The sequence below is a fragment of the Manis javanica genome, chromosome 3 (assembly GCF_040802235.1).
Source record: "Manis javanica isolate MJ-LG chromosome 3, MJ_LKY, whole genome shotgun sequence".
NCBI classification, from domain to species: Eukaryota; Metazoa; Chordata; class Mammalia; order Pholidota; family Manidae; genus Manis; species Manis javanica.
In genome coordinates this window covers 153,897,193-153,909,921 of record NC_133158.1, presented here as the reverse complement: position 1 = coordinate 153,909,921, position 12,729 = coordinate 153,897,193, and the positions used below count along the sequence as shown (strand labels likewise).

The following is a 12,729-nucleotide window of genomic DNA, read 5'->3' as shown; positions in this document are numbered from 1 at the left end:
TGAAATGCAGCAGGATTCTTGAACTATGAGTAAAAGAGGACTATGTATAAAGATAGAAAGAGGCAGGTTTTTCCAACATGAAAAGCTTGATATCAAAATGAGAGCTGATCCTTTAAAAGTAGTTACCTTGGGTGAGTATACACATACTCCAATAACACCATGGTTCCAAGCACATCTGGAACAACTCTTAGATACTCCACTTTGAACAGCAAAGAGGTGTGGGTCACATCTCAGTAGTAACAGATACCCTAAAACAGGGACCCTAAAATACATTCCTGTGGCTCTGGCTAACCCTGATGAACTCCAGAAGAGCTTGACCCTGGGTGCAAAATCAGCTGAGCATCCTATGATACCTCTGGGGCTGAGGCCTGAGAGCCCCTTCTGCTCCTGTCCCTGAGGAGCTGGCTGAGCAAGTAGCAAATGGAGAAATCCCTTGGGTCCAAAGTAGAAAACAGCTTTCTCACAGTGGTTTGTTATGGGGGAGGAGGGGTGCTCTGAATGGGTTATAGTGTGCCCCAAGACCCTGCTTTTCCAAGGCCTCCAGGCTGGAGAGCCGGGAGCACTGCCAGTGGCTGTCTGTATCATTGCTGCACAGGGCTGAGCTGATGGCAGTGGAGGAGGCCGCCTCCCACCCTGGCAGCCACATGCCCTTGCGGAGGGCAGCAGTACCTATCTGGAAGGGGCCTGTGCAGCTACTGGAAGAGTCTGGCCCCAGAGATCCAAGCAGCAAGAAGGAAGCCCAAGGTGTGGCCAGTGGAGAATGAGGAGACAGGAAGTTCCAGTGGGCTCTGGCCTTCCCAGCTCCCTGATCTCTGTCAAGCATTCTAAGGATACAGCACCCTCTGCAAACTGGAGCTTCTTATTTTGAAATACTTAATCTGGAAACATGCTATTGAATTCAAAATCTGCTCCTCTTATCACTGGACATGTCAACATTCCCTTTGTCAATGAAAGAAGAGGAAGAACAATTGAGTTCTCTTTTGTTATAATTTCAAACGTAGTAAATTTTTGAATGGTTGTAAAACTGGTCTTAAAATTTTTATCACCCTTTTTTGAAAACCAGGTCATTGATGGTGACTGTCAAAACTCTGAAGAGGTTATTATTAGAGTGTCTTGAGGAATTGTTGCAAGGAACCATTTTAAGCATAAAACCCAGTTTTTAAAAATTATGTTGATGTTGTCACTGAGAAGTGCCAGGTGGTTACCATGGGGGAAGTGGTGGGTAACTTAGGTGATGGGGATAAAGAGGCACAAAAATCTCAAACATAATATAAATTAGTGAAAAGTATAGCATAGAGAATATAGTCAGTAATTCTTAATATCTTCCTGTGTTGACAGAGTAACTACACTAGTTGGGGTAAGCATTTAATAATGGAACTAACTGTCAAATCACTATGTTGTATACTTAAAACCAATATAATATTGTATATCAACTATACATCAATAAAAAAATTATGTTAATGGAAACAAACTCAAGCTTCTCATTTAAAATGTTTAAAGATTTCATTTGGAAGTTTCATACAAATTCAATAATTATGATTACAAAACATAAGGAAAATGTAATGAATTTTTTCACCAGCCCCTATGTAGATGTGTCCCAATACCCTCCAGTTCTAGTGCCTTGTTCTGGCTTTTTATACAAAAAAATCCTTTCTATGTATCTGTGATATGCAAATGTTAGGAAGCATTGGGACAGTATAAGCCCCGCTTCCCCATGGCGCATACCAGCTCAGGCCTACCTTCAGAGGCGCGGAGAGTGGGCATAGGTGGCCCACACCGGCATCCCCCTACCCCCTGCCCCTCGGCTTCTCTCAGCTGTGGGAACCAGGGCCAGGCTGAGAGGGCCTTCTGCAAAGATGAGAGCATCCAGCCTCCTCTTCCATCAAACATGGAGCTCCAGCCCCAACACCAGATCCTGTTTATTCCCCTCTCCTTCTGGTAACTGTAGCTGCTAATGGAGGTGGTTAGTCTTCATCCTCTGAGAGTAGATTAATTTCCAGAAAAGCTCTGAGTCACCTGTGACTGAATTCAAATGAATAAAATACGTTTTAAAATGGCTAATAACACTTGGAGTCCCAAAGAGGCATGACAGAAATTGATTTTTTTTTTTTTTTGTATTTTTCCTAAATGGACTCTGAGGGCAATTTCCTAAGCCAAATGCTTTGGTGCCTGTAGTAATCATATTGGTTCCTGTGGCTTGCGGGGGAAATGTCAATTAATACATGGAGTCTAAGATGTTTAATTAAAATCATTCTCATTGTTTTATAGCTATGCCTCTTAGAACAGACAAAACAATTCTCTAAACATAGGCTTCCGAGAGGCAACTAAGTTTACTATTGTTTCTAATGAAGTTCTAATAATTGAATTTATAGTTCATTCATGATATCAATGGTCAATCCTTTGGGGATTTATCTTCATAAAGTAGTGGAAGTGTTAACAGCTGCAGTTAAGAGTCATTGTAAAACACTGACACTGCTATTAATTTATTTCTATTAATTTATAGTGTGCTCAAAGGCAATTACAATTTCTGAGAGAATGAGAGAAGGCAAAAGAGACAATGTGTATGGAGATGGAGGGCTGGGGGCAGTGCCTCCCAGCAAAGCAAAAAACCAGGAACAACATTGCTTTTCCTAGAACTCAGGGTCACTTTGGGATTTTCCTGTTATTTTGCTTACTGCTTCCTCTACTTTTTCCTTTTGTTTTAAATATGTGTTTATGTACTCACTGTTAATTATGAAAATAATGTATGCTTGTTCTGAGAAAAATAAGAGCAGTGCAAAGAAAAAGGTGGAAGTCCCCCACCCCTTTATTTTTTGTATAAAACATGATTGATTAAATTGTTTGCACCCTCTCCCTCTATTTGACTCTACAGTCCTGTTTTTTCTCATGTTCTCTCCATTCAGCACCCACTCACCCCTCAGCCGCAATCTTCTTCCTCTTCGGCTCTCCGTCCAGATTCCGTTTGCGGGGTCAGTCTCGCCATGGGGGTTCACTGCAGCTGCAGGTGGCTCTTTTAAGCCCAGCTCCCCGCGCCACTGGCTCCCTCTTGCGGCTCTAGGAGGTCACTGCATACCACTGAACTGCCAGCCTCTCCTAGCGAGGCCTGACGGGATCTTTCTGGCATTGCTGCTCCAGCCCTTAGCTCAGCTCTATAAAATGCAGCAGAAGCTGACATGCTGGGCCCATATCTCCTTGGCACTTGCCTCTAACGACCAATGGCTGCCTTTGTGAGCACCTGGTTTTTCTCTGCCAAAGACTGTTTTGGGCTGCCAGTGAGTTAATGCCTCCAGACACAGCCCTCAAGCAATGACAGCTGAGGTGTGTGTGGATAAATACATCAACTTCTTCATCCCTCTGGGCAGTGGGTAGCTCCGAGGAATGTTCCAGAGTGTTTCCCAGTGGAATGGAGCCCCAGTGTCCTCCAGCAGGCTCCTGCTTTATCAGCTTTCTTCATTTGCTTGTCTTTATAGTTGTTTCCTAGGATCCCCTCAGATAAATTACTGGCACCCAAACCCTTGTGTCAGAGTCTGATTCAGGAGACCCTAATCTAAGACAACTGGTGCTGGAAGTTGTCCTTGGAAGCAGAAATTTTGGAATCAGATCACTCACCAGATTGTTTTCTAGTCCAATGGTAACAAGACTCCACTGTTGGTGTTCAGCAAAGTGTTGAAAGATTCTGCAAGATTTCCATTCTCCTCAGCTTGTGGATAAGTTCTTTAAGATTCTCATCTTCAGTGAATTGAGATGAGTCTGCTGGAAGGAGGCGCATCACTTTATGCAATGGCTCTGGCACGTTAGAAAATAGTGGCAGAAGATCGTAGTGTTGGTTAGTTGTCGGTAACTACAATGAAACAGTGAAAGAAGAAAATGACAGGCTCAGATCAGCCACCCATCAACTTAGAACATAGAGTGAAAGCCAGAGGCTTCCACAGCAGCATTTTCAAAACCCTCATCTCCTGCTGCTGAATGGCCAGTCATGAAGAAAACCAGGTCTAGGACCTGATTGTCCAAGTGTTTAACAAAGGAAGTTGGAGTCACAGCCCTGTGCACGTCTTCTGTGGGGAAGTGAGGGTCCTGAGAAGAAGGTGTGGAAGCCTGAACCCAGGATGGGAAACCATCTGCTCCTGCGTCATCTCACTGTTACTAGATCACTGATTAAGGTGAAGTCCCAGTAAGGCTCATAGTGTTGACACTATGGGAAAGAAGGGATCATTCACCAAAACAGACACCAGACTTGCCTGGCCTGAGTTCTAGTGGACTCCCAGGTGAGTTCTGCCAGCTGTTCAATTCATCCCATACTGTTTACACACAGAGAGGCATTGTTTCCCAACTTCATGCTCAATGACTGCATGCTGGTGGCTTGAAATGGCCATGGTGGAAGGATGCACAGCATAAAAATCCCCAAATACTACATAGCCAAATCAGTGCTTTTTTCTTTTCTTCTCCTTTCAGTCCACCTCCCTCCACCTTCCCTTCCTCCTTTTTCTTTGTGGGGAGCTGTCCAATGTACCCTTGGAAAGGGCAGGAAACCCCCCTGAGACATTGTCACATGGTTCCATGAGCTCCTCTAACAGATGGGGTGGTGGTGGTTGGGTCCCCTACAATCAGCACCAACCTAGGAAGATCTAGGTATTCTCCTGTCTTCCACTGCAAAATCCCTTGGGTAAATAGCTACAGGAAACTAGGGGAAGAGCTCCCAAATATTGATGTGGGATGTTGCAGGACCTGGTCTCCCCTTCAGTCAATGTGCTCTGGATCTCAGAAATCACTCACATCTAGAAACTAAGTGAGGAATTATGATTTTTCATTGTGGCAGCTGATGTCAACCTTCTGCTCATTTGCTTTTGACCTTTTCCATCACATAGGTAAGCAGTGCCCACACTGGCTGCCCCTGGCCTCACCCCTAGGCACACCATGTCTGTCTGTTATCACAAGAGCCCCGGGTTGTCTCTTGTGCCTTTTTTCCCGTGTGGCAATTACTTCCCCCTTGACTCTGAGGGGTGAGCATCTTCAGTTGGCCTCTGGTATTCCAGAGTGTCTTCCCCACTGACAGTGGGGCCCAAGCCCACTGCAGCATCTCTTACAGTCAGTCTTGGCCTGTAGAAGAAGGCAACCGCTGAGCTTCTCGGGGATGTTGGTGCCCCTACCCCGACTAATAGATTCCTTATTACTTTAGTATAAGAGATCATCTGTGCCCTCACCAGGATATGAATCCTGAGTCATGAGATAATGGCCCCACATCAATAAGCTCCGCCTCATTTCCCATCCCCCAACCCAGACTGACGCTCTCAAGATCCATTCCCATGCTCGTCCTCTCAGTCCCGCAGCTATGCACAGGATGGATGTACTGATCAGCTGGCAGAACTTACTGCGGACTGTTAGAAATTCAGAATCTCAGGCTCAGCCTAGACTTATCAGGTCAAGATCTGCATTTTAATGTGATCCCAAGAGATTCGTGTGCATATTTAAGGATGAGAAGCACTGCTTTGCATTATCCAGAGATCCACAGCAGAAAGAGCCTTCCATTTCTTAGGCCTGAATAAAGTAACTGTGACTTTGTCCAACAGTATTATCACTATCCTCATTGTTGTCATCGTCATCGACTGTCATCATCATCACCACTGAGCAGTATCCATTAGGTACGCTCTTAGTCATGTACCGTTTTAGAATAGCTCATACTGAACTGACAGTGCTTTGCCCTTGCTGACCCTATTTCCCCAGATGTTTTTATAAATTAATCAGTTTTTCCTTCTCCCTCTGCAGGGTTCTATTATTCATTTACTTTCGCTGATGATTTTAAACCCCCACTTTCCCTGGGGCCACACTTCACTGCTTCTCCCCTACCTATCACAGCCTGCCCCTCCCTCACCCTGCCCCCCCTATACCTTTGTCCACTTACTCGAAAGTTTCTGCTATGGTCACAACAGCCAAAGACAATAATGCTTCAACTGGCAGGAAACAGTCTTCGCACTCTCAGGATTTCCTATTATGTGATGCGCAGCCTTTTCCAGAAACACAGTTGCATCTAAACATAGAAACTGCCTGGATTTGCCTTCATCTCAACACAATGACTCCATGGCTGCTGTGACTGGCCTTGAGCAAGGGCCAAACACTTTGAAGCACAGAGGCACTCTATCAATGGAGGTGAAGGAAGTTGTTTCCAGGGACTTCCAAGCGAGGGTAGGCAGCTGTTTACTTATGCCCCATTCTTTTGTTATTATGTCTGATTTTGCCGGTAAAGCTTGGGTAGGAGGAAGGAAAGAGAGGAAGAGAGGGGGCCAAGGATCAAAAGGAAAGAATGGGGGTGGTGAGGGGGCTAAGGGGCAGCAGGAGGGGGGAGTGATGAGTACTGGGTGGGGGGGATGGCTCAAGAGAAAAGGGAAAGTGGCAGGTGGGCTGTTGAAGGAGGAAGGATGAACTGGAGAAGGAAGGTTTGGTTACCAGCAGGCCTTACCCAGCCGGAGCGGTCAGAACCTCACAGCTGCCACACAGTCTCCTGAGGGCGGGGAGTGAAGAGAGCCATCCTCATTCCCTTCCGTCTGTGAGGGCGCTGGTGGGTGAGGGAGGGGTGGGTGATGCGGGCGGTAAAAACAGCACCTTTGAAACGAGGGAGGGCTTAGGTGTCTGTCCCATCATCCTGAGACCAGAGGAAATAAACTGCAATTAAACAGTATGGAGCTAAGTGCAATTAAGTGCTATTAAGCTACTGTTTGAGAAGAAACCCCAGCCTGGAAATAAAAACCTGAATTGGCTATTGGAGGAGGTGATCTTGGAAGAGAGTTTCAAGATGATTCTGGAGAGCACTTCTAATGATCTGGAAAATTGGAAGAAAATAGACAACTGGTGAGAAGCCAGGAGGCAAATGAGTTTGCAGTTACCTGACAAGAAGTAAGCAGGAGGCTGTGAGTCCTCTTGGGTCAGCAACCCTCACGGATCGGAGTCAAGGAGACTTAGGCTGTCGTCCCAGCTCTGCCCACTACCCGCTGAGGTCCCGGACATGCCTGCCTCACCTTTCTAAGTTCAAGTTCCCCATCTGTAAAACCAGGACATGACAGCCATTTCATAAGATGTTTGTGAGGATTACAGGATTATGAATGAGAAGTTCCACTTCCTGTACACTCTGTTCAGGGGATTTATAAGTAAAGCCAAGATTCAGGAAGTGGTAAGAAAATAGCTTTGATCTGAAGTCAGGCATTGAACCAGAGAGAAAAGGAGATGCCAGGGTGCCAAAAGTCTAAAGAGGTAACTGGTGAATAAACAAAAAGTGCTGGGACCCTAAAGACATAGACTATTGAGAAGAGAGGAAATGGTGGCACGGAGAAAGAGCCAGGTTCTTGTACACACTGTGTCTCAGGGCAACTGAAGAGATGTGGGATGTTTCTCCTGGGAGGAGCATTCCAGCCAATATATTCCAGCATTAGAATAGAACCGTTCCATAACCCCAAAGAATAAGGGACCTAGTCACTGATCATTGTATCAGTCACCGACTCCTTGCCCCTCAGCCCCCAATCCACCCCTCAGTACCTGGTCTGTAATAATGGATTGAACTCCTAAAGCATTTCTCTTTCACAAGGAGTGCCATGGTAGGCTTTGTCCGTAGAGAATGTGGGAGGAACATTGCCAGAGGAGGGGTTTTTCTTCTCAGTCTCAGTTTTTCTTGCTCCAGCTGTATGGCCTGTCAATAGTGCATGCTGGGCCCCAGCCACATGCTTAATGTGCATCCCTTGGAGACCTCAGAGCCCCAGCCTGGGCCTGAGCCCCAGGACATTGCTTCCCACCATCCTGCCAATGTGAATGCTGCACACCAGGCCTCCCAGCCATAGCAGCACCCACCAGCCTCAGCCTGCCTGCATCCATGGATGCTTGCTTACCTGCCGGTTACTGTGGACTAGCTCTGCCTAAGAAGCCCAGTGAACTTAGCTACTTAGTGTGAGACAGCCACACCTTCTGCAGCTTAGTTGGAGCCCCAGCATCAAGAAGACCCCTTTCCAAGCTTGTTTTCCCTGGACTATTCTTCCTTAGATATAGGATACCCTATAGAGGTCTCTTTACATCTTTGTAGTTACTCTTCTCTCACAGTTCATAACTCTTTCTATTACACAACACCCCCATTTGATTATAGTATGGTTTCCGTTTCCTCTGTGGACCCAGACTGACACAATTATGAATAGCTGCTAACCTTACAAAGAGACAGCCAAAATTATGTGGCCTTGTTGGAAATACACAACATGCCCATGAAGTATTCTTGTCAAAACATCAATCCTGACTCATCAAGCCTTAGATCTAACTACAGGAATTCAAGAAACACAGAGGACACTGGAACGTGTTAAATGAGACCATCAGATGCAATCAACAACATCCAGGCTGTGGGAGACTCCATAGGAAAAATAGCCAGAATTCTTCAACAAGTGAGAGAAACAATCTATAAATTAAAAGGCACATAAAAGGCTTCCTTTGATTCCAGATTCAAACAAATTGTTAAAAAAGATTTATGAGATAATAGAGGCATTTTAAACACTGGATATTTGATAACATTGAGGTAATATTTTTTTAAATATAAGAGCTAATGGAAGAAATAAGAACATTGGATACTTGATGATACCACATCTTTTTAGATATGATGCTAATATTGTGGATATTTTTAAGAGCTTTCATCTTTTAGATTAACTTACTAAAATAGTAACAAATGAAATGGTATAATGTTGGAGATTTGGTTCAAAATAATCCTTGTTTGGAGTAGAAGTGGATGGGAGAATGTATTAGCCATGAGTTGATAATAACAAAGCTAGGTGATGAGTACATGAGTTCATTTAAAATTTTTTAAACACTCCTACAAATTCACAAGAAAAAAGACAACCTAACTGAAAAATAAGCAAAGGGCATAATGCAATCCATGAAACAAATATACATGGCCAAAAAACATATGTAAACGTGCTCAATCTTGATAGTAATGAAGAAAACAGAAACAAAGAAAATGAAAGCTCAGTGAATGAGAATATGGGGAAATGTGTATTCCCAGTGGTACCCTACTGAAGAAAAATCTGGCAGAATTTTTCAAAACGTAAAATGTGCATTTCTGCAAGCCCAGTGGATTTCCTTCTAGCTATTAACTATTTTAGAAATATGGTCAAATATGTGGATAAGAATATTAGTTTATTGCAGTATTGTTCTGAAATAGCAACACCCTGGAAGCAAACTAAATATCTGTCAAAAATATTACCTCAATGTTATCAAATATCCAGTGTTTAAAATGCCTCTATTATCTCATAAATCTTTTTTAACAATTTGAATCTGGAATCAAAGGAAGTCTATGAATTCTAATTGGTTAATATGCCTTTTATGTGCCTTTTAATTTATAGATTGTTTCTCTCACTTGTTGTCAAGAAGTGGTTAACAAAAAGAAGTACTTAGAACATGGTGCATCCATACAATGGACCCTCTGTAACAGTTAAAAAGAAAGACTACATGGGCTGACATGGTAAAGAACTACCAGATATAGTGTTAAGTGTAAAAAGCGCGTTACAGAATAATGTGTTCCATTTGATACCATTTCTGTAAAAATAAAACAAAGCTAAAACATCGAGTGTACATCCCTCTAAAAAATGATGTATTTATAAATGTTTACATATCCATAGACTTCATATATATACATATTCTGCCTTGTGATTTTTCATAACACATTCATAGTGCTTGTATAATTTACTTTCCTTTTACTGTATGAGTATTTACTAAGTTTGGCAACAAATAAATCATTTGTGATCTGAGCAAGATTAGTGTCCATGTCTGGGGGGCACCCCAGCTGCAGTGAGCTGGGGGTGCGTGGGTGCCTCCTCAGACGCTGTGGCTCCCGCCAGGCCTTGCCCCACCTGCCTCGCCCACCCACTCGGCATTTAAAAGGGTCTCTTGCTAAGCAGCAAGAAGGCTGCCAGGAAAGCATGCCCAGGAAACTTCTGGCTGTTCAGGAACCATGCGGAAGTAACTAGGGATTACATGTTCAGGACCAGCATTCAGATTAGAATTCCTGCAAAGTTGCTGACAGCCCCGTCTGAGTGACCAGCATCCAGCAGGACATCACCAGGATCAGGAGAATGAATCATCCCAGGCTTTATTCTTTGTAGGACAGCACATTTTTCACTGACTCTCTCTGTTCTATATCAGGGGATTGTTTCCACTGGGGTCACCAAGCTGAAGGACCCACTAAATTTGGCCTCATTCCTGTCTTGGCAAGCCGCCGTGGCCAGGGTGATGGAGGAGTGTTTACACGTGTCAGATCCCGGGAACATTTTCTCTGTTCTTTTTGATAAAGCCCAGAGTCAGATAGGAGAGTGGTGAGAAGAGCTGTAGGCAAAGCGTCGGCTAGCCTAGAAGCTGGTCCCTCTTCTGCCATGAACCTAGCTCATTCAAAGTCTTCCAAGCATGCAGCATAAACAGGTTAAATGTGATCCCTCAGCTCTTGTGTTTTGGGACCCTGCTTTGGGACGGAAGTAGCTTCCAGACTGAGTAACCATTTTCAAAACATGTTCTTTCAAGCAGAGTGAGAAATAAGTACAAAGTTGCAGCCACGACTGGTATAGAACTAAGGCCAGAGGCTAAGTGAGACAAAGAGAAGATTGATGTTGACATCCCTGCTTCATCTAGGGAGAACAAATAGGTTCATCCTTAGAGCTAACTATTTGCAGTGGCTGTCTGGAGCACTGTGTTGAGAAGGATCTGAAGGAAGCTGAGCTCAGGGAAGAGACTTCTGTGACTCCTTAGTGATGTCTGCCATGGGTGAGGAGGCTCAGGAACACCGTGTTTTTGCTACCCCTGTACCTAACCTATGTATTTATGTTCCTATAGCCACAAACCCATGAATCCAGTGCAAAGTAGGAAGGTGCATGTAGTGAAATCTCTTCAGAGAGAAATTTCAGGAAGCTGGCTCATTTGGGATATATTTAGCTGCTAAGAGAGTGGGGAATCAGGAAACCTGTGTTTTGTTCTAAGTAACTAATATTATTGGAAGAAATCGATAACATATTGGGATCCCTATATTCTGGCTCTGTTGTCTCAGGAATGGAAAGGAAGGCTGCTGAGGGGTCTTTGGAAACCAGGGTGGCATTTGGACCAGCACTGATGGCCCTGCAGCCACAGGAAGTGTTTCTTATGGGCAGTTTGGCCCAGTTTTGTCTTATTTTAATAAATGGTGGAATTATGCAACATTAAAAAAAATAAGGTGAATTATATATTTTTTCTATTGTGGTATATAAAAAAGGGCAGGAAACAGAGACCAAAAGAAAATTGCCTGTATTTCTATCACTTGGATCCAACACTTGACATCTTGTATTTTCTTGATATTTTGATGAGAATTTGATGTAAATATCTTCTTTAATAAATAGCAAATATATATACATATGTATTTTTTTTTGCTCATGTTCAGGGAAGGAAGTAAACCATAAATCAGGAGGAGGATGGGCTACATAATTAATTAATTAATTAATAATTACCATGAATTCGTAATAATAACTTCATATTGTTATTATCATTATTATATTGATCAATAACAAGGGCTAGGTGAGGGGACACTCTTTACACATCATCACTTCTAAGTTTGCATACAAAATTGAGGTAAACAAGAACCTTTTTTGAATTTACATGTAAAAATAAGTAAGGACCAGAAAGTATTATATAAAAATAGCAATAATAACACACAGTTTATCTTATTTAATAAAAAAAAATGAAAATAATTTGCAAATGTGAAAGGAAGGCCTAGGATTTTTTTTCCAAAGCTGGGTTGAACAGTGTAGTGTACTGTATTGGATAAACCTATTGGCTCTGAAGTCAGAGTGGCTGAAATCCTGAATCCTCCAAATCACAGGATCGATTGTTGTGAGGATTAATTGAATTAACACATGTGTGACAGTTAATTTTATGTTTTAACTTGACTGGGCCACAGATTGCTCAGATGTTTGGTTAAACATTTTTCTGGGTGTTTCTGTGAGAATGTTCTGGATGAAATTCACATTTAAATCAGTAGACTGAATAAAGCTGATTGCCTCATCCAACCCATGGAACACCTGAGTAGAACAAACAGGCTGAGTCAGGAAGAGCTGCTTCTCCCTCTGTTTCTCTGTCTCTCTACCTGACTGTCTTCAAGCTGGGATTTCAGTCTTCTGCCTTCAGACTCAGACTTGAACTAGAACTAAACTCTTGACTCTCCTGGGTCTCCAGCTTGCTGACTGCACATCTTGGGGTTTCTCAGCTTTCATAACTGTGTAAGCAAATCATTTATAACAAATCTCTTCACACACACATACACACACACACACGTACACACACACACATCTATTGTTTCTGTTTCTCTGGAGAACTCTAATACAACATTTCAGGTTCTTAGGACAGTGTCTAGCACTTATACAACACTCAATAAAGAAAGCTTGGTGTTAAAGTATTGTGTTGACCCAAACGTGATGAAGCTAATTTCTGCTAATTACTATTAATTAAGGCTCCCTCGGAAGATCTTTTGTGGTGAGCACACAAGGCAGAAACTTGCTGGGATAGAGAAAAGAGGCGTGCTCATTGGTAAAAAATGAAATGCATTCACAACAAACCCCAGAAATATTTCAAGTTCTGAGTCCACTGACACCTTGGTACTGAGCCCCTCTTTCTGCTCTATGCAGCACACCATGGTCAGAACATTCTTTCTAAAGCACTTTTTAAAATACTGTCAGTTCATTGAGGGTGAACTCATTA

General features: G+C 43.1%; 1 long non-coding RNA gene across 2 annotated transcripts; it reads right to left on the bottom strand.

Moving 5' to 3' along the window:
- Nucleotides 1-1,515: 1,515 nt before the first annotated feature.
- LOC140848217 (uncharacterized) lies at nucleotides 1,516-7,104 on the bottom strand. Of its 2 annotated transcripts, XR_012128777.1 has the most exons (4): nucleotides 6,455-7,104; nucleotides 5,900-6,025; nucleotides 2,915-3,841; nucleotides 1,516-2,022 (listed from the first exon to the last, which is right to left on the bottom strand). It is a non-coding gene; the product is annotated as an uncharacterized lncRNA (long non-coding RNA). The 2 variants fall into 2 exon arrangements; XR_012128776.1 differs by lacking the exon at nucleotides 6,455-7,104 and having other exon boundaries at nucleotides 5,900-6,229.
- Between the last annotated feature and the right edge of the window lie 5,625 nt (nucleotides 7,105-12,729).